This window comes from Eublepharis macularius, chromosome 2 (genome assembly GCF_028583425.1).
Source record: "Eublepharis macularius isolate TG4126 chromosome 2, MPM_Emac_v1.0, whole genome shotgun sequence".
In the NCBI taxonomy this organism is placed as follows: Eukaryota; Metazoa; Chordata; class Lepidosauria; order Squamata; family Eublepharidae; genus Eublepharis; species Eublepharis macularius.
The window spans coordinates 211,783,189-211,811,155 of NC_072791.1; the positions used below are offsets into that span (position 1 = coordinate 211,783,189).

The 27,967-nt window shown below is 44.9% G+C and overlaps 1 protein-coding gene across 1 annotated transcript in view; it reads right to left on the minus strand.

Moving 5' to 3' along the window:
- MAP2 (microtubule associated protein 2) overlaps positions 1 to 27,967 on the minus strand; it is a 284,313-nt gene that overhangs the window by 154,975 nt on the left and 101,371 nt on the right. The window contains exon 3 of the mRNA XM_054970128.1: positions 21,260 to 21,326. The gene's annotated coding sequence lies outside the window, so the exon portion shown is untranslated. The remainder of the gene's footprint in view (positions 1 to 21,259; positions 21,327 to 27,967) is intronic.

Consider the following 27,967-nt stretch of genomic DNA (forward strand, 5'->3'; position numbering starts at 1 on the left):
ACATGGGAAATTCAGAAGCACCCCTATTCTGTTATAATCAGATACCTTCTAAAAAAAGGAGCCAGAAAAAGAGTAGAGTTTGGTACTTATATAGATATTAAATTAGCAACACTACATATTCTATTTTATCCCTTTAGGGCAACTTCCTCGCATTAGAGTGCAGGCAAGGATGAATATCACTGCAGTTATATTGATTTAACACCCCTCAACTCAAGCACATTAAAAGGCCCCTTTTCTGTTGATTCCAGCACTTTTAAATTGCCACGTTTGTTACCATGAGAACTTGATTAAAATACCACCTCCATGCTGGGAAGGGGGAGGGTAATGTCTTCTAATAACCTTTAAGGAGAAGCCACTTCTAGTACACCCTTGGTGCATTGCAGTATTTCCACGATTTCCAGAACGTTCTGCAGTAAGAGGCAGCAGAAATGTCTTGACAGATTTTATTTTGCCGAATACTTTCCTCTAGAAAATATTTAGCTGTCAAAACAGCTTTCAGCCAGTGCTGTCATAGAAAGACTCCACAGTTTCATGTATGTCATCCCGGCTCTCGCTCACAACATTATCACCACAAGGGTTGAGTCTGAAAATTATGTCGGATTTTCGGCTCTGAGGCCATCAGGGTTGCAGTCGTGTGTGTGGACGGGTGTCTAAAAATACCCTCGGAGGCATGATAAAGTTGAACTATTCACCTTCAACTAATTTGGGGGGTGCTTTATTTTAGGAAATAAATTCACAATATTGTGAAGAACAATATTACCTGACAACCTTAACAACAGATCCCTTTTAACCTGAGTTATCCTTTACATAAAGAACTCCTCCCACGAGGAGCACGCTAATTGGTAATGTTATTTTAAGATAGCCACAGGTAAGGATGAGGTGTCGCAAAGGTTAACATAAGCATGCAAAAAAAGCATGAATCCACAGAATAATTATAGTTTAAGCAATGTAGACAGTAACGCATGTGTAATAAAATTAATAAGCGGTGGAACGGCATGGTATAGTGTGATCTCGTCAGATCTCAAAAGCTAAGCAGAGTTGGTACTTGGATGGGTGATCACCAAGGAAGACTCTACAAAGGAAGACAATGGCAAACCACCTCTTCTTCTCAATTGCCATGAAAGCCCCTTGCTGGGATCACCTTAAGTTGGTTGTGACTTGATGACATATATGTACACAATAAAATTAGCACATGAGACCTGCATACTGCTCACATGACCACCAAGGAAACAACAAAGCTCCAGTGCTGCTACATGAGTTGCAAACCCTGAGAACACATCTGCTTTCTAAAATAGGAATGAACTGCTATCAGCCTAGAATGCACACAGCACGCTAAATATCATGACTTGCTGAATGCAACTGTCCTAGCAGCCTATGATGGTTTTAGGTCATGAAAATGGCCCTCTGTTGAGGTTTGCACTGGATGGGCCAGGGCACACGCCAACACCCTCCACTCTCCATTTTTTTGGATCACAGGTGAGAAGTGCGAAGGATTGCTTCCAAATCTTCTCGAGCATCCTTGAATCAGCAAGTGCGAAGCCTTTAGGAAACATAATATTTGCTATCATGGCTTTTCTCCATCACTGCAAGCAGATTGATAGATAAAGAGGGCAGTGCTATTGTGAGGTGGGTGGGGCTGAGAGAGCTCTGAGAGAGCTCTAGCTTCAAGTGGAGGAGTGGGGAATCAAACCCGGCTCTCCAGATTAGAGTCCTGCCGCTTTTAACCACTACGCCAAACTGGGTCTCACTTACAATAGCCATGCTATTGTAAACCCAGATTGGATTATTGTAATGCACTCAATGGCCTGACCTGGATAGCCCAGGCAAGCCCAATCACATCACATCTCAGAAACTAACCAGGGCCGGCCTTGGTTAGAAATTGGGTGGAACACCTCCAACGACAATCAGGGTTGCAGAGACAGGCAATGACAAACCACCTCTGTTAGTCTCTTGCCATGAAAACTCCACTAGGGGTTGCCATAAGCCAGCTATGACTTGACAGCACTCTCCATCACCGCCCATGCACTCAACATGGGTCTGGCTTTACAAACGGCTCAGAAGCATCCATAAGTACAAAATGCAGTGACAAGACTCCTGTCAGAAGTCAGCTACTTGGAACTTATCACTCTAGTGTTACATTAACTGCACTGCTTTCTAGGGTTGTCAACCGCCAGGTGGGCGTGCTGGAGCTCTCCAGACCACGGAAAACAGTTCTTCTGGAGAAAAGGGTAGCTTTGGAGGGCAGACTTGATGACATCACATCCTTGCTGAAGTTCCTTCACCCTCCACCCTCTCCAGGCTCCGCCGTCAAATCTCCAGGAATTTCCCAACCCGAACTTGGCAATCCTACCGGTTACCTATTTGCTTCCACGCTCAATTCAAAGAGCTGGCTGTTACCTTTAAAGCTCTTCACGACCTAAGGCCTTCATACTTATCGAACGACGTGTCTTGGTGGACTCCCACGGACCTGTTATGATTTACTGATAGCTTTTTCCTTATGGTGCCCGCTCTTAGGATGGTCCATACAGCAACTAAGTCACAGGCTTTTTCTGTGGTAGGTCCAGTCCTTTGGAACGATGTACCAGCGTGGTACAAAGGGTGCCTTCACTGGCTATGTTCGGGAAGGCGTGCAAGAACAGTTCTGATGCAGAATGCATTTGAAGGAGTGAATAGCTTCAGCAGGTTTTTCTCTCTGTTTTAACATCTCTCTGGTGCTTTTAAATCAGTAACTCTTATCCCCAGGGGTCATTTAGTAGAAAAGGAGCTGGAGGAACTCATTAGCATGACTCATTAGCATATGCCACGCCTCTTGGCATCACCTGAAGTGTGACATTAGCATAACTGATTTGCATTTGCCACACCCCCTGACATCACATATCCTGGCTGTTTTGGACCCAATCCTGGCCATTCAGGGCCAAAATTGGGCCCAAAATGGCAAAAAGGGGCTGGAAATGGCTGAAAAGGGGCCCCAAAATGGTCAGGATCGGACTGCTGATGAGCGGGAGAGTGATCCACCACCTGTCAGAGGCCTGATCCGGGCCGTTTCAGCCCCAATCCAGGCTGAAACAGGCCCAAACTGGCCAAGAGTCAAGTGGGCAGGGCTACCTGACATGTGACCTCTTTGGGGAATTGCCGGAACTGCATTCCTGTGCGTTCCCCCTCGAAATGAGCCCTGCTTATCCCTATATGGACTTTTATGTTTTATGTCCTTGCAACTTAGGGATCCCATTCGCCCAGTGGGGGCAAGGGGTCCCATGCTCCCACCTTTCACCCCCTGCCACTGCTTACCTGGCCGGCGGGGAGGAACGGTGGGGAACGGGTCTCCCTGGTGCACTCATGGAGCTGGCGCAATGATGTCACTGACATCATCACATCGCCCCGAGAGCTTCGCAGCAGGCTGATTTGAGCCCCATGGGCCATTTGGGGCCCATATCAGTCCACTGTGAAGCGTGCATGTCTCCTCCACCTTCCACGACGACATCACTTTCCAGAAGTGACATCATTGTATGAGAGCAGGGCCACGAGAGCGCTGCGTGAGAACAATGCGAGGCTGGGGAAAAAAGGTAAGTGCCGGGTCCCTCCTCTCAATGGAAGGGGACCTGGGAACCTATTGCAACTTGTTTTTGCATTAACCATCCTGCATCTAAAGAAGTAAGGTAGGATGTAAATATTTTAAAATAAATAAAAGCATGCTTTGTATGTAACACTTTCGCTCTGAATTGTGATCAAGACCGCTGTATGCCTATAGTCACACGAAGTGTAACATGGCAGCCATATCTGTATTTGTGTGTCTGCCCTTTTAAAAAGAGGATAGGGTGATGGAGTACAGTGACGCATAGGGAGCAAGGAGAACCGGTCTGCTCCTTTCACCCATATGCAACGTAAGATCTAAATATTAGACACCCCTTCTCAGTTCCTTTGTGAATGAGGCAGAAATGTGAACGACGAACACCATTTCCCCCCTTTCCGTATTGTGCATGTAATAGAAAAGCTGTTCTCTTAACTATGCCAGGGAAAAAGCCCTCTTCCTCCTCCCTTTGGCACTTTAGTGCTATCTGAAGTGCTTGCAGCAGCTGGTACCACCTCTGACTGTATAAACCCAGGCTAAACAGTCTGTGTCCCAACTGGAGAATGTCTCTGTAGAACTAGATGATGAGTCAGTCCATTAATTTGCACTGTCACCATCATAATTTATTATTGAGTGGAAACCCCCACAGGTAGAACTCAGTAACAAAAATCAACATATGGATTTAAACAAGATGGTCACAAATCCCGGAAATGGCTTCCCTATTGTTAGACAGAAGCCACCCTTCTCCACTGGATTCCAGTGCTGCTTGCACGCTGGTGCTGCCAAGTGCTGTAGAAGGGTGACTTGAGAGAAGTCTGCTTTGGTTAGATGCAGAAATCTCCACGATATGTACTGAATTAGTAGACTGTAACACCTTGGCTATACAAATCCGTATTCTCTGCATGCCCAATATTAGGAACAGAGAATGGGCTTCATGTGCCACAGTGGGCACAGGTGACTGTTCCAGTTGGTTCAAAAACAACCTCTCCCCACCATGAAAATCAGGAATTGGCTGCGGCTAAGTGGAAGAGCTTCCGCTTTGCTTGCAGAAGGTCCCTGGCGTCTCCAGTTAAAAAGGACCAGTGACCTTGAATGAGCCCCTGGAGAGCTGCTGCCTGTCCGAGCAGACAATCCTGACCTTGATAGACCCATAGTCTGGTTCAGTATAAGGTATCTTCACATGTATGTACATTGTATGTGTATGGTCATGTAGTACCTTCAGAAGAGGAGCAGAGGTACCCATGCCTACTGACTCAGCTGCCACCAGCCTTTGGGTTCTGGACAAAGTTTAGTAACAGCACATGGAAGCAAGAACAGAGCGTAGAACTGCTAGTGTAACATTTTGGTTCCCTGAGTGATACAGGAAATAATAATAATAGACAGATGAGTGCCCCACTCAGAGCAGTGAACAAAGTCAGTGTTGTTATTATTATCCCCACAGTACAGCTGGAGAGCTGGGGCTGAGAGGAGTAGATTACCCAAGGCCGCCTGCAGAGTTCATGGCAGTTGTGGGAGTCGGACCAGTAGAGTGCTGATTCGCAGCCCAACCACTTAACCACTCTACTACAGCAGCTTTTCTAGACAGATGAGTGCCTCACTCAAGTCAGTGTTATCATTATTCCCACAATACAGCTGGGGAGCTGGGGCTGAAAAGAGTGGCTTATTCAAGGCCACCTGCTGAGCTCATGGCAGTAGTGGGAGTCGAACCAACAGTCTGCTGATGCACAGCCCAACCACTTAACCACTGTGCTACAGCATTGATCTTTGCCTGATCTGTCTGCTTGGTGTGGGCCACCTTCTGAAAAAGGACCTGGCCCCAGCCTGGTGGAACGCTCTGTCTTATGAGACTAGGGCCCGAAAAAGGACCGAAAAAGCCCTGGCCAACGCCAGGCGGGCCTGCTCTCACGAAGCTTAATCATCAGGTATAACAATCTTTTATCAATGGATGTATCTCCCAATTTTGCCCACAGTCTTCCTTGAGAGATGGTATCAAAAGCAGCCCTGAGGTCTATAAATGCTGCATATAAATTTTTCTTGGGAGACATTGCATGTTTGTGGATGAGGTAATCCAGCACCAAACAGTGATCCATGGTTGAGCAGCCTTGGGAAAAGCAAGCCTGTTCAATTTCTAATAGATTCTCTTGGTCTAGCCATTTGCATAGCTTCAGGTGTAAATGCTTAGTGTATAATTTACAGATGACATTCAAAAGGCTGGTTGGCCTATAATGGTTTGGGTCATTTTTGTTCCCTTTCTTATATACAGGGACTATGATGGCTAGACCCCAGTCCTTCAGTATCTGAGCTGATTTATCTATGTATGTAAATAAGTTAGCTAATATTGGAGACCACCAGTCTATATGTGTTTTAAGCAGTTCTACTATAATGAAATCACTTCCCAGCTCTTTACCGCTTTTTAGCTGTAATGTTAATGAGGTGACCTCACTAACTAAGTAACTGTGACTGGAGGCCAAGATGGAATATTTGCTAAACAGTCGGTTCTATGTGATATGTAGTGTTGGTCTTTGTACAGGGTATCAAAGTGTTTTTCCCAAGTTTCCGATTGAATGGTATTTGTCATAACCTTAGATTTGTTCTCCTGCATTCCCGAAATTATTTTCCAAAAGCTTATATTATCCCTCTCCTTGGTGGCCTTAATAAGTGATTGCCACTGAGTGTGCACAGCTGCTATCTTCTTCTTTTTCAATAAGTTTTTATACTCCCTCAAAACATTCTTAATTTATAGATGTCAATAAATATTAGCACAATGTTATATCTGTATAACCAAACGAATTGTGAATCAATGGCATGAGTTCTGTACTGAAATTAGCTAATCAAGAAAAATGTATATAGTTGTTATTTTTAATCCTACTATATAAAAGGCTAAGCACATTCAAGACAACTTACTTCCTACCCGGTGCGCAACCAGAGGGCGCTGCTGTGGAGGGAAGCCCAGATGAGGCAGCCAGACCTACAGAGAGTGCGCCAGGGTGGGAAGTCCAGGCCGGGATCAGGGGTGGAGCAGGCAGCAATGCCTACCCCCTTGCCTTCACCCAGATGGAATTAGCCCTTGCACTACCAAGTCTACAGCACCAATTGGAACCATATTGTACCACTTCTGTTGTTGCTGCAAGCAGGGTCAGCCTGACCCAGCAGGCAGATCAGGGAGCGATCAATGAACTTTCCAAACTAAACAGGGTTGCCAGGCGCAACCTGGAAACTTGTCAGAGACCAGGAGGTGGGGACATGGTGGAGTGGCTGTTGGCAACAGCATGTTACTTCCAGTGAAAACCCAGGGAGGGATGTCATGTTTCTCTAACAATCACTGGAAACAAAGTTTTTGGTAATTCCTAGAGAGGTGTGACATCACTTCTGGGTTTCCCCTGGATGTGATGTCATGCCATAGGTCCCAAAGCCATTTTTAAAAACATTTTTCCTGCTGCCACTCGGCGTGGAGGTAGAACACAAGAACCACGGGATCTACTGCCCCCATTGTGGCAATCCTAAAACCAAGGGAGGCAGGTTGCTATTTCAGTGCTCTATGCTCATTCCCACAATTTGCTTCCAAACTTTGCTGCGAACTTCAAATCCTCACTGAGGAGTAGGCATGGAAACTGGCACCTCTCTTTAAGAATTGCATGGCCCACATTTTCAGTGTTTCTTTCTGAGACAACTTTCTGGTCCGACACCAATTTAAGCAGTCGCCCAAAGCTCATGTGGGGGTTTTCCACAGGTTCAACAATAGTTTGTATTTCAGAATAACAACAACAACAAAAGATTTCTATTTCCTAAGTGTAACTTTCCCCCATCACTTAATGAAAGCTAAGGAGTATAGCAAACAACCACACAGAGGCATTTTCATTCAAGCCGAAAGATATTTTGTGAGAAAAGATACCTGAGCAGCATAAATATCCCTCTCAGTCAAGAGTGCAGCTCTCCAGTTGGAGAGAAGATGGTACTAAGTTTGCTTTACATATGAAAACTCCTCCAGTGCAAACACAGATGAAACCTGGTGAACCCTGTCTTCTGGCAGTCCTTTGATTATAGGGCTGCCACTCAAACAAATGCAAATAGTTTCTAGGCTCAGAACAGAGTATATATGAAATAACTCCTTAGGGATTAATTAACATTGTCATCTCTCCCATGAAGGGGATAACTAGAGTTGGAGAGGGAGCGAAGGACATGGGTCTCAAAAAGAAATACATTCATTTAAACACTAATTTAAGTGTACAATACAAATGTATGCAGCTCGTCACACAAACCAAACTACAAAAGTCACAGGAGCTCTCTTTCCAACCACGTTAGGTGCCACATCGGACAAGATATTGAGCTGGCCCAATGAAAATGGTGTTTTATTCACCACCACCACCACCACCCCAGGGTAATTTGATGTTTATTCATGTAAATGTACACTATCTCTGCTAATTGTCTGGAATTAAAGAACATGTGAGTGGCAAAACAGACCGTGCCAGAAGTTGTAGCTTTCCTAATAAAAATAAGCTTAATTCTTCCTGTAGATCCACTACCTTGTTTCAGAAATACATACAGCAGAACCAGTTGTAGGTCCCCAAGTATGATATTCAAGACTAGACATGGGCACGAACTGAAAAAATTTAATGAACTGGTGGTTTGTGGTTCGGTGCCAACAACAAACTCGAACCAGCGAACCGCAACGAACTTTTCCTGTTGCCGAACCGGTTTGAGGTTCGTGGTTCATGGGCATTAGAACAGCCGCTGTTGGAATTAGAGAGCACATATTCCCAGGGAGTGTTTAACAAGCTCTCCTCCAGCCATTACCCAAGTTTGGTCAAGATTGCAATAGGGATCCAAGCTCCAATTAAACTCTCTCTGTCTCTCTCCCCAAAGGCTAGCAAGTAGCAAGCAACAGCTCTGTCACACTCCACTGCTCGCTGAAAGTGAAACCCAGCATGGGAGGTCTGTGGTTGGCCATCAGAGCCGACTATCAGGGTTTGCAGGGATGAGATTGGAGTGCCCATGGCTACAGAACACCCTCTCCCCCTCCCTCCCCGGGTGTCTTCTCCCAGGTTGTAACCACTTTACAGCTCCATGGTTGGAAGGAAGACCTGCAGATCAAGGTAAGCTGGGCTTCCATTCGGGTTTCCAGGGCGACAGAAGGAGTGCAGACAGAGTTCAGGCATTCCCCCGGCTCAGTTTCCAAAGGGAATTGATTGATGGTGCCTGACTGTCTGGCTTCACGAACCGCAGAAGAATGCACCAAAATGTGCCTATAACGAACGCTAGTTCGTTGGCCATGGACACTCACGAACCGCTGGATCGCGAATGGAAGATTGGGCGGTTCGTGGGTTTTTTTGGTTCGTAATGCAGTTCGTGCCCATGTCTATTCAAGACTTATTGAATGATATTCATTCAACTCCATCTCGTTTTAGTGACTCTGTGTTAAATTCAGCAAGTTCAGCTGGCCAATAGTTTGCTAGCTAGAAATACACAGATATGATTTTAAAAGTATGAAATCGTGGACAAATCTATTCATCTTGAAGCAGATCATTCAGTGTTCAACCGAGTCCCCATGTCAACAATGGGGTTCATCCTTAGACTGATTTTTATGTTCATCAAGTATAATTACAGAACTCTACCAACGGGAATACAATTTTTACATACCAGAAAGAGACTCTTACAGTGCAATCCTAAACAGAATTACACCAGTCTACGCTGATTGACTTCAATGGGTTTAGACCGAAGTAACTCTGCTTAGGATTGCACTACTAGCGCTGCAGATTCAGGCAGCCAAAAGAGATGGCAAACGGCTTCTGCTGTTGATTCCAGCAATACACTCTAGGAGTGATTCCGCACACGTTGGATAATGCACTTCCAATCCTCTTTATAGATCATTTGGGATGGATTTTTTTGTGTGCCGGACAAAAAATCCACCTCAAACAATTGATACAGTGCATTGAAAGTGCATTATCCAACGTGTGCGGAATCAGCCTAGGTAGGGTTGCCAACTCAGGGTCAGAAAATTCTTGGACATTTTCAGGATGAAGCCTGGGAAGGAACCTCAGTGGGATATAATGTCAGTGTCCACTCAGCAAAGCAGCCATTTTCTCCAGGGGAACTGATCCCTGTAGACTGAAAATCAGTTGTAAATCCAGGTGATCTCCAGGCATCAGTTGAAGGTTGTCTGTCCCCTGAAGGCCAAAGGGCAAGATCACATTCAATAGATGCCATTTCTCTTGGCTTTGCTGTTCCAGGCGGAACAGGTAATGGCTCATTTGACTGAATAGTTCAGAATAGGAAGCTCCAATAGGAAGGGTTTTATCTTTTTCATATCTGTTTTCTATGAGCAGAGATTTTGTTTATGTATGGATAATAATTCAGTCTCAGCAGCTGCCACCTGCCCTGCTACAGTTCAGACCCATACGTGCCACCGCATCGTGAACTTTTGTCAGATTCAACATATTACTCAGCTAGCTGAATGAGACAGATTTGATATCATTCAGCGGTGAAAATCATGAGATGGGACAGAAAATTTGCCACAGCTATTTTTTTTATCTACAGAAAGTTTTCCATTTCTGAAGTCACTAACGTTTTGAAACACAGTGGTGTTCGGGGCGGATGCCAGGACAAACAGTTTCAGAGTTGTAAGTGATTTCTTCCCGACGATTATTCCAGGAAGTGTAGGGGAGAGAGAATGTACATATCTGAGGATCTCTTTCTCACACAAAATCCTACTGGTTTATTAAAAGGCAGCATACGTAACAATCGAAACCCAAAATCAAGTTATTAATGTACCTGATTCAGTGCTAACATTCCTACTCCCTTTCAGATCAGAAGCAAAAGCAGCAGTACAACAACAACATTCAATTTATGTACCACCCTTCAGGACAACTTAATGCCCACTCAGAGCAGTTTACAAGTAGACCTGCAAATACTTTTAGACTACCTTCTAATAAAGGCAGGAGCTCATTTCTTGTGCTGAGCTGGGGAAGGCACATCAGTAGGGTTGCCCTCTCCTCACTGGGGGCAGATGATCCCCTGCCATCACTTTCTGCTCGCCCCCACCTCCACTCACCTGGCTGATAGTGGGGAAAGGTACCAGACGGGGGGAGGCACGCAAGCTAAGCATGCACTTGCTTCCTTGTTAGGGTTGCCAAGTGTCCAGTTTTCACCCGGACCGTGCGGTATTTGGGGGGACTGTCTGGGGAAAATGTTCCCCAAATACCAGACACCTGACCGCTTCCTTCCTCCTTGCTTCCAGATGTAGTTCTGTCACCCAGCCCGGCTGCTCAGCTTTCTGTGGCTGCGTGGTGCCACTGCTGGCCCGGGGAAGTGGCCAGCCAGCCTAGGCGCCAGGCCTCCTGCACAGCACCAGTGGGAGTGCACCACCCAGCTGGCCTCCTGTGGCTGCATGGCGCCACTCAGCACTGCCCAGCCAGCCCCAGTACCTGAAAATGGGGCCAGCGCAATGACATCACTTCCAGTAGTGTCATCATTGTACCAGGACGGGAAAGCGCAGACACATGCTCTGCACACGTGAATGTAAGAAAAAAAGTTAGTTTCACCCCCCTCCCCTCCCCTGGGTCCGTTATTAGTCCAGACCCCATCTGGCAACTCATAGTGGTGGAAAACGACATTTTCTGGTGTGGTGCAGAAGGTATGGGTCACGCTGGGGGAGTGATTAGCTAAATACAGCCCCAAGGGTGAGTCCCCACTGCCCCCCCACCCCTAGCACTCCTAAACATCAGCATAAAACTATTTATCTTTTTAATGTCTCTGATTACTCTGAGGTAATTATAAGGCTGAAACAGGACAAAAGAACCCCATTGCTCTGACTCATGTGTCTCGAGATTCAATAAACCACAACTAATGAAGAGAATGAAGTGAGCAGTTGACCACTGACTCGTTGAGAGAACTATCCTTTAGCAAAAGAAGGTTCAAGCTGTTCTAAATCAGAGCCACCTTCATCTGAGCTGGAATTAATAATAGCAACAACAACAACAACATACGATTTATATACCGCCCTTCAGGACAACTTAATGCCCACTCAGAGCGGTTTACAAAGTATGTTATCATTATCCCCACGACAAAACACCCTGTGAGGTGGGTGGGGCTGAAAGAGCTCCAGAGAGCCGTGACTAGCCCAAGGTCACCCAGCTGGCTTCAAGTGGAGGAGTGGGGAATCAAACCCGGCTCTTAACCACTACACCAAACTGGCTCTCAATTAACAAATAGCGCAAATGTTTCTCTATAGACTGTGAAACTTGGAGGTGAGAGAGACACTCTGTTAAAACTGATGAATGAATAACAGGACCATATCACACACATCTTGGTGGGCAAGCTAAACATGTGAAAATTTTTCAGGGTGTTCCTTTTTCCCCTTAAAATATAAATAAGAGATGGTTACACTATTGTATTTAAACTCCTACAAGTTTTCAAAAACATAATTTTCACATAAAGCTTTGAATTTATTTGATTATAAACTCCAAATGTCATAAAAATGTGCTTTGTTGGATTTTCCTCCCTAATCAAATACTTGCAGGTACTAGGGAAACTTTTGTGATATTTATACAGCACACAAAACTAATATGGAGAACTTCTTAAAAATGCATTTATTAAAGACACATGTCAAATAGATGTGCCAAAGCTGTCTAATTCAGGGATCAAAAAATTTCCCAAACTCTTCCAGTTCAAAGGCGCTCATTTGCCTTTGCAAACCCAGAATAAAACAAGTAGGAATTATGATGTTGCCTTTTTATAAAAAGCATATAGCTTCTAGTGCCAAATACACAGTCATATACCTTTCCCCAAAATAAACATATCCACTGTTTTGGCAAGGGAAATAAATGCCAGTTTGCATTTACGTCCCCTTTATATCTGTCTTACACTGTCCTCAAGGCAAGTGGAATGGAGCGAAAAGTTCAGCTTATAAAATATGCCACTCTTTCTTTCTGCCCCAGTTCAGACTTCAGAAATGTCTGAGAATTTGTTAGGCATGATAATACTCCCCAGCCTATTTTTCAAAACAAGTTTCAACAAGGGATACCTCAGTTGCTTTGACTCTGAATTTAAATAGAGCCAGTGCAGTGGTAAGAGGGTCCGTCTAGGATCTAGAAGATCCAGGTTTGAATCTGTGCTCAGCAAGATTATCAGGCTGCAGTTTTAGAGCATTTGGGGGTGGACTGGCATCAACATCACTTCTGGTGAAAACTGGAAGTGACATCATGGGGTGCTCTAGGATTTACAAAAACTCTAGGGTAAAATCATAGAGTTTTGTAAATCCTAGAGCTTCCCATGACATTTCCACACACACAAACACCGGTTTCTTCCTGCTGGCACTTCAAGCACCAATGGGCAATAAATTGAGTTGTCTTCTATAACCTGGTACTCAACAATGAAGCTCAGGGCGAAGCTACAAGTGACGAATGACACTTGAACGGTAAGTGTATTTCTCCCTGTTCACTTGCGCTCCACTCAATCCACCGGCTGTTCAAGTGTCATTTGTCACTTGTAGCTTGGCCCTCAGTCACTAACCTTGAGCCGGTAACTCAGCCTAACCTACTTCATAGGGTTATTACAAGGACAAAAAGAGGGGAGGAGAGCCATGTATGTTGCCCTAAGGAAGAAAGGTGGGATAAAAATGAAGAGAAAGATAAACAAGACTATGTCAGGATGGCATTTTCCTAGAAATCATGCACAACTGTGTGACAGGGGCCTCCCACCGAGTAAAAAAGTAAATAAAGCCCTCTTCACAGGAGAAGTCCCTTTCCTGACTCTCATTTCTTCCCACTGCTAGGAAAGAGTGGAGGGATTAACAACCAACAATAATGCCAAAATTCAATTTCCTGGTCCAAAATATAAAGTTGGCATTCATCAAATCGGTGTCCTACTCAGGGTCTGGGAAGACTGTTTTGTCGCTGTTCACCATAAGCTAAAGAAAAAAGTCAAGAAAATAGGGTTTCCAGCCTGCAGGTGGTGGCTGGCACTATCTCAGAATTACAACTGATCTCTATACAACAGACAACAGTTCCCCTAGAGAAAATGGCTGCCTTAAAGGTCGACTCGGTGGCATTATACTCAGCTTTGGTCCATCCCCTCCCCAAACTCCACCTTCCTCAGGCTCCTCCCCCAAAATCTCCACGAATTTTCCCAACCCAGAGCTGGCAACCCTACAAGGAAATTGTGAAATTATGCCCCCAATTTCTAATAAAGCTTCCCCCGGAAGATAGTTTTCAGGGGGTAGCCATATTGGCATGTATTCGGAGGTGTCTGATGAAGGGAGCTTCGACTCTGGAAAGCCCACACCCTGGAAATCTAGTTGGTCTCTCAGGTGCTACTGCACTTGAACCTTGCTTATCTCATGGAAAAGACTATGGCTTTTGTATAACTACTGACTATTAGATTGAGAAGCCGATTAGAGGAGTACGGATCAATCAGACAGACTCTGAAATTGCTCATCTCCTCCTTTCTGGAGGCTCAGAGCTTCCCTGGTTTTCTCACCATTCCACAAAGCCTTACAATATCACTCCTTGCGGGTTTTTTGCTCGGAGTTCTCAGAGCCGCAATTAGTGTTCATGACTTAGCTAAAAACAGACAAGCTAAAAGCCCATTCTGTGCATATGCAGAATCTTGTTTTACAGTAGGAACCAATGTAATTTTTTAACCATTTGATGGTGGTTCTCCTAATTGGCCATCCAATTAACAAAATGAAGCAATTCACTCATCACTATTACTAATGGCCATTATTGTTGTTGTTGTTATTGATGGAGGGTGTCCGCAAGTCATAGCTGACTTATAGCAACTCCTGGTGGGGTTTTCATGGCAAGAAACTATCAGAGTTGGTTTGCCATTGCCTGCCTCTGCAACCCTGGTCTTCGTTGTAGGTCTCCCATCCAATTATAAGCCAAGGCTGACCCTGCTTAGCTTCAGAGATCTGATGAGATCAGGCTCACCTGGGCTATCCAGGTCAGTGTAGTAGTAGTAGTAGTAGTAGTAGTAGTAGTAGTAGTAGTTATGGCAATAATTGTGCTTCCAGTGCAGAAGCAATAAGCTCCACTTTTGAACAATGATATTTAGATTAATCAGTATTTCATAATCATAAAGTAAATTGTAGCTAAAGACGAGAAGAAGAAAGCTCAGACCAGGGTGAGATTTAATTTCCTTTTGTGATCTCCAAGGATCATGATGAGCAAGAGTCCCAGTAGCTGAGCCTCAGGGAACTGACCAACCCTTGTAGAGTGGTTTTTCCAGCAGTTACAACTCCTCCCACCACACCACGAGAAAAAAGAATAATTTGAACATGTCCCATGCTCAATGTCAGCCCTGTAAGTAGTTGGTTCCGGCCTCCACCATGTTTAATAGCTGTGTGACAGCTGCCTGTAATATAAAAATCATAAGGCCCCTGGATTAAATGCAGCCTGATCTGCATCAGCAGGAATTTCAACTGGCTGGGCAAGAACGTTGCTGAGTCCCGCCTGGGAGATCAAGGCATGAATGGAATGTCATGCTAATGCCGAGGACTGGAGGTGATTGAATTTACTGCCTCCCCAGCTGTGGGAGTGAGAACTTGACAAGAAAGGGTCTCACTGAGTCATCCCACTTAGCACATTCCGATGCCCTCCTCCCGTGATTAAATCCCCAACCTAAGATCGAGGCGCAATCAATCAGCACTGATAAATTTATCATTTGTCTCTGGGAATATGCAGTGTCATAACTAAATTCATCAACTCAGCTCCAGGAAGATTCGTTGGCAAAAAGACCCTTTGTGAGGCAGCAGGAGAGATTTTACATTTCCTTTTATACACCCCGGCAGCAGCAATCAAAGAGTAATCAAATGATTGTTATTTCCTGAAGATGGCCTTCACGATGTTTGTCCCACTGGCTGAAGGGGTGCTCCCTGGCCTCGGAACATGTTTTGCCCTATAAGAACTAGGGCTATTGCCCCATTCAAAACGTGCATGCTTCCTGGATCCAAGAGCTGCTCCCTTGGGGTCACCTTCGCTAAGACTCTCGCTCTCTCCTGGTCAAGAACGCTGGACATTTGAAGCCCTCTTTCTCCACGGACTGCTCTACTCTCCGGATAGGTAATTATCGCCCTGAAATCCCTCATATCTATTCCACTTTCACCACTGCTTTTCCTAGGAATCTGTGTGTTTGTGCATTGCTTCTTGTGTGTGTTAACAAAAGCTACTCTTTGAATTCAAAAGCACCAAGTCTCGTCTGCTACCTTCGGGAGGGGACCCCGTAAATATTGGTGGAGTTATCCCACAGTTACCCCTCTCACATAGCCTTTCTCTTTGCCACTATTTCCCCCTACTCACAAGGAGACCAATCCTATCAAAGACATATTGGGAAGCGACACTTGATTTATTTTCCAAACTTTTAAAAAAAACTGCTGATGCAAGCAATCTCACTGCTTGGGGAATGGCCTGCCTGAGGAGACCAGGAAGGCTCCCATACTTCTGTCATTCCACAAACTGTGTATGTTTTTATAAAGAGGATAGGGCTGTAGTATAAAGGAATGGTTCAGAAGGGTGCAGGTATAAAGGGAACAGGACTGCTGTCCATTCCACTACTGTATTATTTTTCTCTTACTGCATGGTTTTCCACTTTTTGTAGTATTTTTTCCCATTTATGTCCCATCAGTTCTGATTTTTTACATTGTTTCTAATTTTTGTAATCCTAGATCTGTGGTGTTGGAGAATACCGCTGACTTACAGTGACTGCTGGCGGGATTTTCATGGCAAGAGACTAACAGGGGTGGTTTGCCATTGCCTGCCTCTGCAATCCCGGTCTTCATTGGAGGTCTGCCATCCAATTACTGACCAAGGCTGACCCTGCTTAGCTTTCAAGATCTGAAAAGATCAAGTTTGCATTGTTTATTGGATGTCTATTGCAATTTGATTGTCTTTGTAAGCATTGTAATTTGCCTCGAGTCTCAGTGAGAAAGGCAGGCAATAAATAAAGTAAGTAAATAAATATATCTAGTCCAACATTTCATCCTCCGTACTGGCCAATCAAATGCCCTGGAAATCGCACAAGCAGGAACACTGACATAAAGACCTCTCCTTGTGCATCTTGCCCATCCCCCCAAGCAACTGCTATTGAGAGTACAGTTCCTCCTAATATGATGGTTAACAGCCACAGATGCTAGTAGCCATCATCACTACATCCTGTACCAGGGAGTTCCACAAGTTAATTATGTATTGTGTGAACAAGTATCTCCTCCTGTCTACTCTGAATAGTCTACTCAATTCCCACCAATGCCACTGGGCAGCTCTAAATTCTTATATTTTGAGAGAGGGAGAAAACATTCTCTCTGCACACATTCTTCATAATTTCATAAACCTCTATAAACCTAAAGTTCAATATGTAAGAAATATGGGGCTCATGAATAAACAAAAACAGGTCTATCTCGAGCTCTCTTTCCCAGGAGCTGAAAGTGCAGAACATTATTATTGTTTCTTATCATTTTTTTATTATGCTCATCATTATGCACGGGACTTCCTAGGGAAAAAGGACAGGTCTCTGCTCCCAAAGAGTTTACAGTCTACACAATGGGAAAACAAAGGAGGGAATGCAGGGAGAGACAAGGGAAGGGAGGGACGAGTTTTGGGGAATGAAACTCTGTGTATCTTAAAACTTTTCTACTGCTGGAAGTGAGGATGAAGGGCTTATGCAAAAGGCCTCAGAAAAAAAAATGGGGTGCTAGGGTTGCCAGCCTCCACGTGGCAGCTGGAGATCTCACGGAATTACAACTCATCTCCAGGCCACAGAGATCAGTTCCCCTGGAGAAAATGGCTGCTTTGAAGGGTGAACTCCATGGCATTATACCCCACTAAGGCCCCTCCCCTCCCCAAACTCCGCCCTCTCCAGGCTCCACCCACACAAATCTCCAGGAATTTCCTAACCTAGACCTGGCAACCAAATGGGGTCTGAGGAGGGATTTGAGAGAGATGTCACAACACATGTACAGGAACCAGGGTTGCCAATCTCCAGGTGGGGGCTATCATTCTCCCGAGATTACAACTGATCGTCAGACTACAGAGATCAGTTCACCTGGAGAAAATGGCGGCTGTGGAATGTAGACTCTATGGCATCCCATCCCTGTATGCCTCTCTCCAAACTCAGTCTTCCACAGTGTTTGCAACTAAATCTCCACGAATTTCACTACCTGGAGTTGGCAACACTAACAGTAACGGAGTTTTTCCCAAAAAAGCAACAGTACACCATCTGTGGAGCCTAGACAGAGAAGAACAGACTTTTGGGTAGCTAATGGTGGTAGAATCAGGGACATGGAGGATAGAGGCAGAGCCCTAAGAAGGAACAAGGTCTCAGAGATCATGTGAAGCAAGACTGTGGGGCTTTAAGGTATACAAATAACAGAAAACACTATTTTGGGAAGATCATGGTAACCACACATACTATGACTGTTTAATGGTGGTGCATTACATTTTTTTCTGCTGCATTGTGGCTCAACATACAAAAAAAGATGTTGAAATGTGAAAGCCATCAGTTTTAGCTTAATCTGCCCATTAGGTAGGGCCAGGGCTGCCAAACCCCCGGTCAGAATATCCCCTTCCCCCAAATCCTGTTGCCTGCTGCCACTCCAAACAACAACAGGGGAATTTTTTAAAAAAAACTCACTGACATATAAAGCATGAAGATATCATTTCCAGGGAAAATTGGGATGCAATGGCAGTAGCTCTAGGAATGGCTGAAAACTCTATAGTAACTATAGAGTTTCCATAAATTCCTAGAACTTTTGCCATTGCTTCTGAGTTTTTTTCCAGAAGTAATGCCATAACACTCACAACATCATCCCCTATGTCCCTGCCCCAACCCTCCTGCTAGTTGTCAGGTTCGGCCTAGCAAACTAGGCCCAGCATTAAAAGAAAAGTAGGAGGAGCTTGATATGGTGGATGGAGGGGCTAGTTGTGGAGGCTCGTTGCAAGTGGTGCAACACACTGTAAACCTGGGAGTATGAGGGCACTGCTGTCCACTGTTCCTGCTACACCAAGACATGCACTTTCTAAAACATTCAGAGGGGAAAATACCCGTCTCCTATCAAGCAAGCGGACTGGGAGGCGTAAATCTCCACTCATTACGAGTTTAAGACATGTTTGGCCCACGTGCCGATTCTCTGCCTCAATTTCTGTTTTTCAGCCAAATACCCTTCTCCTCTCAATTATCCTGCTCTGCGTTTTTAAATCCCTCCTCACAATAGATGTGCAAATTAAGCAAGAAATAAATAAACCTAAAACACCTTTTGAAAGGTATTAATTGTGTCAAGCTGCCATGCCTTAAGAGGATGTTGTAATTCATCTTATCAGCAAGATTTTCCTGAAACTTGTCCTAGATTTTGAGTCATCTGTTGCCATGTGAACCAGATCTTGTTGTGAACTGCTCATATTTATTCAGAATTTGCCGTCATGTTCTATAGATGATGATTTCTAAGTTTTATAAGTTAAAGCATTTTGACTTTCAGTCTCGAAAACACCAGCTCAAGCAAGGTGCTCAGGCACATAATAAAAGTACCTTAAAGACAGCCTACAAAGCTTCTTCTTTTCTTGTATTTTCCTTTTCTGTGTGCTATTATAGTAAGGAATTGTTCTTCTCCAAGCATTTAAACAATGGGTTGTGGAGTGGAGAGTGTCATCAAACCATAGCTGACTTATGGCAACCTCAGGTGGAGCAAGAGACTAACAGAGCTGGTTTGCCATTGCCTGCCTCTGCAACCCTGATCTTCATTGGAGGTCTCCCATCCAATTACTAACTAAGGCCAACTCTGCTTAGCTTTGGAGATCTGACAAGATCAGGCTCACCTGGGCTATCCAGGTGAAGGTAAACAATTCAGCAGAATTTCTATTCATGGGAGGGAGCAATTATCTACTGATTCTGGCCTCCTATCATAGAAGTCCAACTCCCCCCTCTCCGATAGTCTCCTCCAGGAGCAGCATTTCAGGGGGCTACCCAGTCCTCCAGGAGCAGCATTTCAGGGGGCATTTTGTGGGGAGCATGTTAGTCCTGCTCCGCTGGCAGAAATCCCTTTCAACAGCACAGATTTCCCACAGGATCCAACCCAATAACTTCTATACGATTTAAGATATTTGAAAACACTTTCCAACAAAACCTACAGCCGCAAAAATTACGAGAACATGAAAAAATACAGCTCCATCTCATTTTCAAAGGTGATGTTCATTTCGTAAAGAGATCAAGATGGGTAAGGTTAGTCTCTGTAGCAGTAGAAAAGAGCAAGAGTCCAGTAGCACCTATAAGACTAACAAAATTCATGGTAGGATATGAGCTTTGGTGAGTCACAGCTCACTTCTTCAGAAGTTTATCACTTTGCTCTGTTTTTATACAAATTTATCACCTTGTTCTGTTCTGAAGCTGCGACTCACGAAAGCTCGTACCTACCACTGATGTTGTTAGTCTTATAAGTGCTACTGTACTCTTGTTCATTTTCTATGGTGTACTGAAACAGTTTGGTCTAACCGATCTCAGTTAAAATCAAATCAAAATAACTTTAGTGGAATTCCACAGATACATAGAACTTACTGCCTCATTCTTCTAACCCTGCAAAAATCCACACAAGGGCTGGTATAAATTAGCATTCAGACACATATCCTTTTTAATATTCAAAGGAGTCAGTAATGTCAATATAACTTATATTTTACATGTCTGAGGAAAATGCAGCTGTATTCCATACTTCTAATGTGGAATCAGGATTATAATTGTAAAGCAATTGACTTTTTATGTTGTTGGCAAAGAAAATGGACACTCAATGATTACACCACTGAATCTGAGGCAAGTCATAAAATCAGTTTTTGAAAACAGCTAAAACCAATACAATAAATTACACATACATAAAAATGACTATTAAAAACCGGGCAGGAAGGAAAGATCACTCAAGTATCACTGGCTGGCACATGTGGATCTATGTTACATTATTCCAATTTGTATTACGGCAGATTTTCCAATATACTCTGTATAAATGTTATTCACTATATTTGTTTAGGATGTTTTTGTTGTTGCCTTTGTTATACAATAACTCTCAATACCTGAGAATAAGATGTTCAAGCTAGAGTGTGATAGCAGAATAAAAATGGGGAAGTTAAAAAAAACCAGAAAAACCAACATAGAGTTCATAATAGTCACTAATGGCTGTGAGCAGGGCTTTTTTTCAGCTGGAACGCAGTGGAATGAAGTTCCAGCACCTCTTGAAAATGGTCACATGGCCGGTGGCCCCGCCCCCTGATCTCCAGACAGAGAGGAGTTTAGATTGCCCTCTGCACCGCTGAAGCGGTGCAGAGGGCAATCTAAACTCCTCTCTGTCTGGAGATCAGGGGGCGGGGCCACCGGCCATGTGACCATTTTTGCCAAGGGTGATATAAACTTTAAAAAACTCCCCCCCCCTGTTCCAGCTGACCCATTGTGTGGTCCTGGGAGCATGCACGCACTTTGCACGTGCGCATGTGGTACCAGAGACACCACCTCCCGCCAGGAGTTGCCCCCTGTGCTGGCAACCCACTGAGTTCCACCACCTCTTTTCCCAGAAAAAAAAGCCCTGGCTGTAAGGATATCATGCCAACAGGTAGCTTACCTGATTCTCGGCAACATCATTACCTTTCAAACGACTTTATCTGTTTAAAAAAGTCTCCTTGAAAAGAGGCATATTCCCCACTACTGCTCTGTTAGTAGAAGAAGCTGTCTTACCTCTTTAATATGCAGGTAGTAAAGGTGGGAGGTTCCTATCTTCTGTTCTTCAGAAAGCCAGAAGCTCCTGTGAAAGACAGACAGGTCCCCCATTTCAATGCAGAAATAACTTGTTATTAACATATCTGTTGATCTACAGCAACAACAATCATCAGGATAAATGCTACAACCCACCACTAAGTTTTCAAGGACAATTCTCCAGATTCTCCTCCAGGTCATTTCGGCTGTGGGTTCAGGTTTGGTGTATTTCTGAAGGAACACTTTTTCCTAGACTGGCTGTCTGTGTTTCTTTCATCACACATCTGAGTTGTCAGACAGGTGGCTTTTTTGTTCATATGATTAGCTTGTGTCCTGTGTTTGTTTGGAGTAATCTATTTAGATGTTGTGCTAGAGGAAAGTCCCCCTTTATGAGCCTGGATTACACTCCCCAAATATATTTTATGGGGCCGCCACTGGCAAGGAAACAGAGACCTGTAAACAGCCAAAAAGCTAGAGACAGTCATGGAACTACACCTCAGAGACACTTTACGGAGTCTAAAATTAATGGGCTTGATTTTTAATCTTCCCCTTTCTTTCATTCATCAGCCTCAATTCCCACGCTGTACAATGGGTATAAATCACCTCCCGAGGCTATGAAATTAAAACAGGAATTAACTTTTCTTGTTAAACCTGTGACATAAATGATAAGCTACAGCATCCACTTCTGTTTCTTGCCACCACATGGCGGAAGCTGCAAAACAATGGGCAGATTTTGTATTTGCTGGGGAATTATTCATTATACTTTGAAACTAATTTATTTTTAGTTTTAGCATTAACTTCATAAAATGGATGCTATATACATTAGAGCTTTGAGGTGTACATACAGAATATTTATGTGCATGGCTAAAAGTGTTGTGCATGAATGGAACAGACATGTCTTGGAAACACCTATCATATCTGTGTGTAAAGTGCTGTCAAGTTGCAGCTGACTTACGGCCACCCTGTAGAGTTCCTGAGGCAAGAGACAAACAGAAGTGGTTTGCCGTTGCAGGCTTTTGCGTAGTGCCCTTGGATTTCCTTGGTGTAGGGTTTCCAGCTCCAGGTTGGAAAACTCCTTGAGATTTTGGGGGTGGAGCCTGTAGAGGGTGGGTTTTCAAGAGGGGTGGGACCTCAGAAGAGTATAATGACATGGAATCCACCCTCCAAACCAGCCATTTTCTCCAGTGGAACTGATCTCTATATCCTGGAGAGCAGTTGCAATTCCAGGATATCTTCAGTCACCAACTGAAAGTTGGCAACCCTACCTTAGTGGTCTCCCATCCAACTACTAACCAGGCCTGACCCTGCTTAGCTTCTGCAATCTAGCTCACCTGACCCATCTAGGTCAGTGGGTTTAAGTATACTCAATGAGCCAGGATCAACTACAGCCCTGGCAGGAAATGTGCAGAAGGTAGGGTTGCCTGGTCCCCTTACCCTCCCGGAGAGAGGGGGGACCCAATGCTTACATTCTTCACGTTCCTGGCGTGTTCCACATGCATATGCTCCCCTGCCTTGCATGATGATGTCACTTCCTGGAAGTGACATATTGCACAAGGCAGCGGGCCGATTCAGGCCCCTTTAATGTTTCCATCCTGGTCCTCCATGGCACCAGCAATCCACACTGCATTAGGTTCTCTAAGAATGAGCATAAACCAGGTGCCTGAAGAAGGGAGCTCTAACTCGCAAAAGCTTATACCCTGAAAATCTGATTGGTCCCTAAGGTGCCATGAGACTGGGTAGATGGGTGTAGTGCAAAGGAGAGGCTGGTTTCCACTAGGGAAAGACACGATCCTTCCAAGCAATAAAGAGCTGCACAGAAATGAGGAAACTGGAATCGTGGCTCCAGCCCACATTGATTTGCAAACACCCGTCCCTGGGATGGGGAGGAATTCTAAAGCCAATTAATTGTGCTCTGGCTCAGCTGAATGATCGATACTGTGGAGCGAGGGCAGAACTGGCCGCCTTGCTGCGGCAAAAATGAAGGCAAAATGGCTTTACGGACGCAGGAGGTTATCCGCCGAAGAGATAGCTTTAAGGCACAGATACGATCAAAATACGGCAAGGCCAGTAGTCTATCAATGATTCAGATGGGGAGGGGGTGGATTTAAGCTTGCCCCGTGCATTTACTGTATATAAGAAACACAACAAACAAATTAACACTTCTTACTTTCTTGTAAGGTTAGGCCTGATTTTAAACGCCCTTAAAGTTGTTTGAACACCTTACTGAACGCAGTTCACACCTTACTTGCCTTGTCCTCAGAGAAACCAAGTTTTCTAGGGGTCTGCAGCAGCACCCACCATACCATTTTCCCTTTACGGAATTCATGACTTTATTTACCCCACTTTTCCCCCCAAAGTGGCTTACATCGTTCTTCTCTCCTCCATTTTATTCTCACAACAACCCTGCGAGGTGGGTTAGGCTGAGAATGTGTAACTGGCCTAATGTGATCTATAGAGTATAGCGGGATACTCACCTTATGAGACTTCCTGCTGTGACCCACCACCCAGAGGAAATTCCCTAATGAAACTGGGGGCTGATTGGTTTCCCTGGCATGATGACATCACTTCTGGAACAAACTGCAGAGTCTGGGAGCAAATGTTGCCCCAAGTTTGCACCAGAAGTGACACTATTGCACCAGGGGCACCAACTGCCCCCCCAATGGTGTAAGTTCTCGCCTCCTCCATCCCCTGCCAGTTGCCAAGCCAGGCCAGGCCAGACTCCCCTAGTCATCTAGTAAGTTTCCATGGCAAAGTGGTGATTTGACCTAGATTCTCCTGGACCCTAATCTGACACTCTACCACTCTACCATACCTACAACCTTCTTTTCCACATGCTCTGTGGCCTAGTGCAAACATGCCATGCCCGTGCAAACATGCCATGCCCTTATATACGGGGTTAATTCACCAGTCAATCACAAAATATGGAGAAATTAAGTGTGAACTCGCTAGGGATCCCAGACCCCGGTGGGGGCGGGGGATACCCCACCCCCGCTTCCCCACCCCGCCCCCTTACCTAACTGATGGGGGGCACGTACCTTCCCTGCGGGCTCCCCCGTAGCACTGTGTGCTCCTGTGCGCAGCAGCCACTGGGATCGGGCCTGTTTTGGCCCGGATCGGGGCCACTGTGGAGCACAGGAGTGCTCCTGCGCTCCGCAGCACCTGAAAACGGCCCTGATCCATGGCGAAACGGGCTCATTTTCGGGCACTGTGGAGTGCAGGAGCACTCCTGTTCTCCATAGCGCCTCAAAAATGGGCCCGTTTCAGTACAGATCGGGCCCGTTTTGAGCCCCATGGGGTGCGCGATGATGTCACTTCTGAAGTGACATCATCGTGCCTGTGAGGGGGCACCCCCTCTCCCCTAAGGTAAGCGCCAGGCCCCTATCCCCCGCCCGGAGGTTGAGAGGGCCTAGCAACCCTAGAACTGGCCCAAAGTTCAAGAATTACAACTCTTGCCATATCCTTATTTGAGAGACATGAGTTCCATGTATAGGATATTGTGGGTACATGGCCACCCTTGGACAGGAATAGCCAGCCAAGCGTATTGGCCCTTTCTGCACTCACGACTGAACACACAGCCCTACTCTCACTTCCATGCAGTCTCCTCAAATGGACGTAGTGCCAAGGCACTGACTCTGTATCCATATATGTTGCATGGACAGGACCATGGAAGTGGCCAACCAGAGTTCCTTGGAGGAAGACTGAGAGAGAAATGCTACAAGTCAATAGATTGAGCAAAACAGGAAGTTGTCCACTTCAGAACTACAGTCAAAAGCTGCAGCTGATTGTTTAAGTTGCTCAACACAGAAAGGTCATAGATCCAGAGGAGTTAGCCATATAGTTGCAAAATAGTAAAGAGGGCAGTAGCGCCTTTAAGACTGACTAACTTTATTGTAGCATAAGCTTTCAAGAACCACAGCTCTCTTCGTCAGATGCAAGCAGTCCTAAAGGTGCTACTGGACTCGTCTCAACACAGCCAGAAATTGTTTCATAATTCGTTCCCTCGAAACAGGAATGGTGGAATAGTCTACAGCAAAATCAGCCAGTTAGGCGCTCACTGAAACTGCCAAAGAATAGGCCGCTCTGACACTGAACGTTAAGGGGGGGGGATTGGAAAAAGAACCTCATTCCATTAGCCCCCGTTTGTTTGTTTGTTTGTTTGTTTGTTTGTTTGTTTGTTTGTTTGTTTGTTTGTTTGTTTGTTTGTTTGTTTGTTTGTTTGTTTGTTTGTTTGTTTGTTTGTTTGTTTATAGTCCGCTCTCCCCGCAAGCAGGCTCAGAGCGGATGACAACGTAATAAATATGTATATAATAAAACGTACAATAAAAACAATAATATTATCATATAAATATATAATAAGGTCTCCTCTGGCCTTGGCTCTTCCCTTTTGTGCTGAGCAAAAATAAATGCATCAAAGTCGAGGCCCACTAGACAAGTCCAAAGTCCATCCAGCCCAGCATCTTGTTTCATGCAATGCAAAGCCAAGAAGCAGGGCAGGAAGACAAAATCCCTGGGCCGTTGGACATTGTCCAGCAACCAAAAACTTGGACACACTCTGCAACCGCGACAATGCGGCCATCCCTTTGGATCTCATGAACCGGGCACAGCCTGCCTATGCAATTTCTTCTCGTCACCTAATTTCAAGGCTTTGCAGGGAGGAGACGCTCTCAGAATTAGAGGCAGGGCTTTTTTTCAGCGGGAACGCGGTGGAACACAGTTCCGGCACCTCTTAAAAATGGTCACATGGCCAGTGGCCCCGCCCCCTGATCTCCAGACAGAGGGGAGTTTAGATCAGGGGGCGGGGCCACCAACCTAGTGACCATTTTTACTGAGGGCAATTTAAACTTTAAAAAACTCCCCCTTGTTCCAGCTGACCCAAAGTGACGTCATTGTGCGGTCCTAAGTTCCACCACTGAGTTCCACCACCTCTTTTCCCAGAAAAAAAGCCTTGATTAGAGGTATACATGCTGAAAAACTTACTCTAGATGCCACAAAAGATCCCCTATTTCACATGATTTTTTTCCTCATAAAGCCAAACAGTTCCTTGGTAAATATACCGAATGACTCAAAAAGGCATTTAAGGAATATATTGTTGGTTCAAGAATTTTGGGATGCACATCTCGACCCAGAATGAAGAGATCCTATCTTGTCGTTGCCCCCCCCCCCCCCACATCCTAAGATTTCTGCTGTGGCAAAGTATTTTGTGGAAAAGTTGTTCTCTGTCTCTCTTCCTAACACACACAGTCCAGGAATGCGCAACAACTGATAGAAGACAGCCAGCCTGCATGTGATGCTTTAGTTATATTTTCTCCCTGTGGCCAATTTAGTGTAGTGGTTAGGAGCAGCAGAACTCTAGTCTGGAGAGACGGGTTCGATTCCTCACTCCTCTTCTTGAAGCCAGCTGGGTGACCTTGGCTCAGTCACAGCTTCTAGGAGCTCTCTCAGTCCCACCCACCCACCTACCTAACAGGGTGATTGTTGTGAGGATAATGATAACACACTTTGTAAATCACTCTGAGTGTGGCATTAAGTTGTCCAGAAGGACAGTATATAAATCGAACGTTATTATTATTATATTAAAAAAAATACATCTGGCTTGCAAGACCCATACAGGTACCCACATTTTTCTTCCTCCCGCTCAGGGATGCGACTTGAGGCCTCTTTCCCTGCATGAGTCTGCAGCCAAACTAAACACATGCTGCCAAACAGGAGGTATGGGAGGACAACTCAGAGCCAAACTACAAGTGACGTCTTACACAGGTTGGGCACTAGTTGGCTTCGCTCAAGTTTTGATGGGAAATGTAGGCGTCCTGGTCTTGCAGCTGTAATGGAGAGCCAAGCTGTAAAACCAGGACGCCTACATTTCCCATCAAAACTTGAGGGAAGCCGACTAGTGTCCAACCTGTGTAAGACGTCACTTGTAGCTTGGCTCTCAGCCTCCAGTACTATCGGACCATGCTCTTCTGTTCGTTGGGAAAGGTAAACCATGTTCCTTTTGTGTTACAAATGACCGGACGACTTTTCGGTTCCCGTTGCTAACTGATTGGTGTGTCTCCGCTATCGGCCCTCTGCAGTACTACTATCCCAGCCCTCCAGACCTACAGTTGTTGCATACGTGATGCTTGTTAATTATAATTAATTCCCACATCATATAAATGAAGAGCCAAAGGAGATGCTAAACTTGTAATTAACGCTGTGGCACTTGGATATGTTTTGCTGAGAGAACAGCACGGCAGAGTTGTCATGAAAATTACATCTCTTTGAAACAACGACTTGCTTTGCAGCCAGCCAAGCAGCGATGAGTCCGAGGGTTGTTCAGCTGATACTGTCGAGAGGAATAATTTTAATGGCTGGAAGATGCGGCCACCTGCTATTTCATTATCTAAAACATATAATGCAATGAGAACTTGCCAAGTCTTAGTGGTTTTAGAGACCAATAAAATCAAATGTTCACAGGATTTACACACATACACCCCAGCCTATCTGCCACCAATACAAATATTCTCTGTTGCTCATTTGGAGCTCTAAACATTTTGGAGGGTTTTTTTTTTTTTGCAAAAGTTCAGTTCGGATGCGCTAGATAGAAGTCCTAATGTGGAATTTGGATACATTGGCAAAATATATCAGTTACTCCTTTTAAAAAACAAACAAACCCTACTGACACACTGGTATCAGTTCTGATATGACACTAAA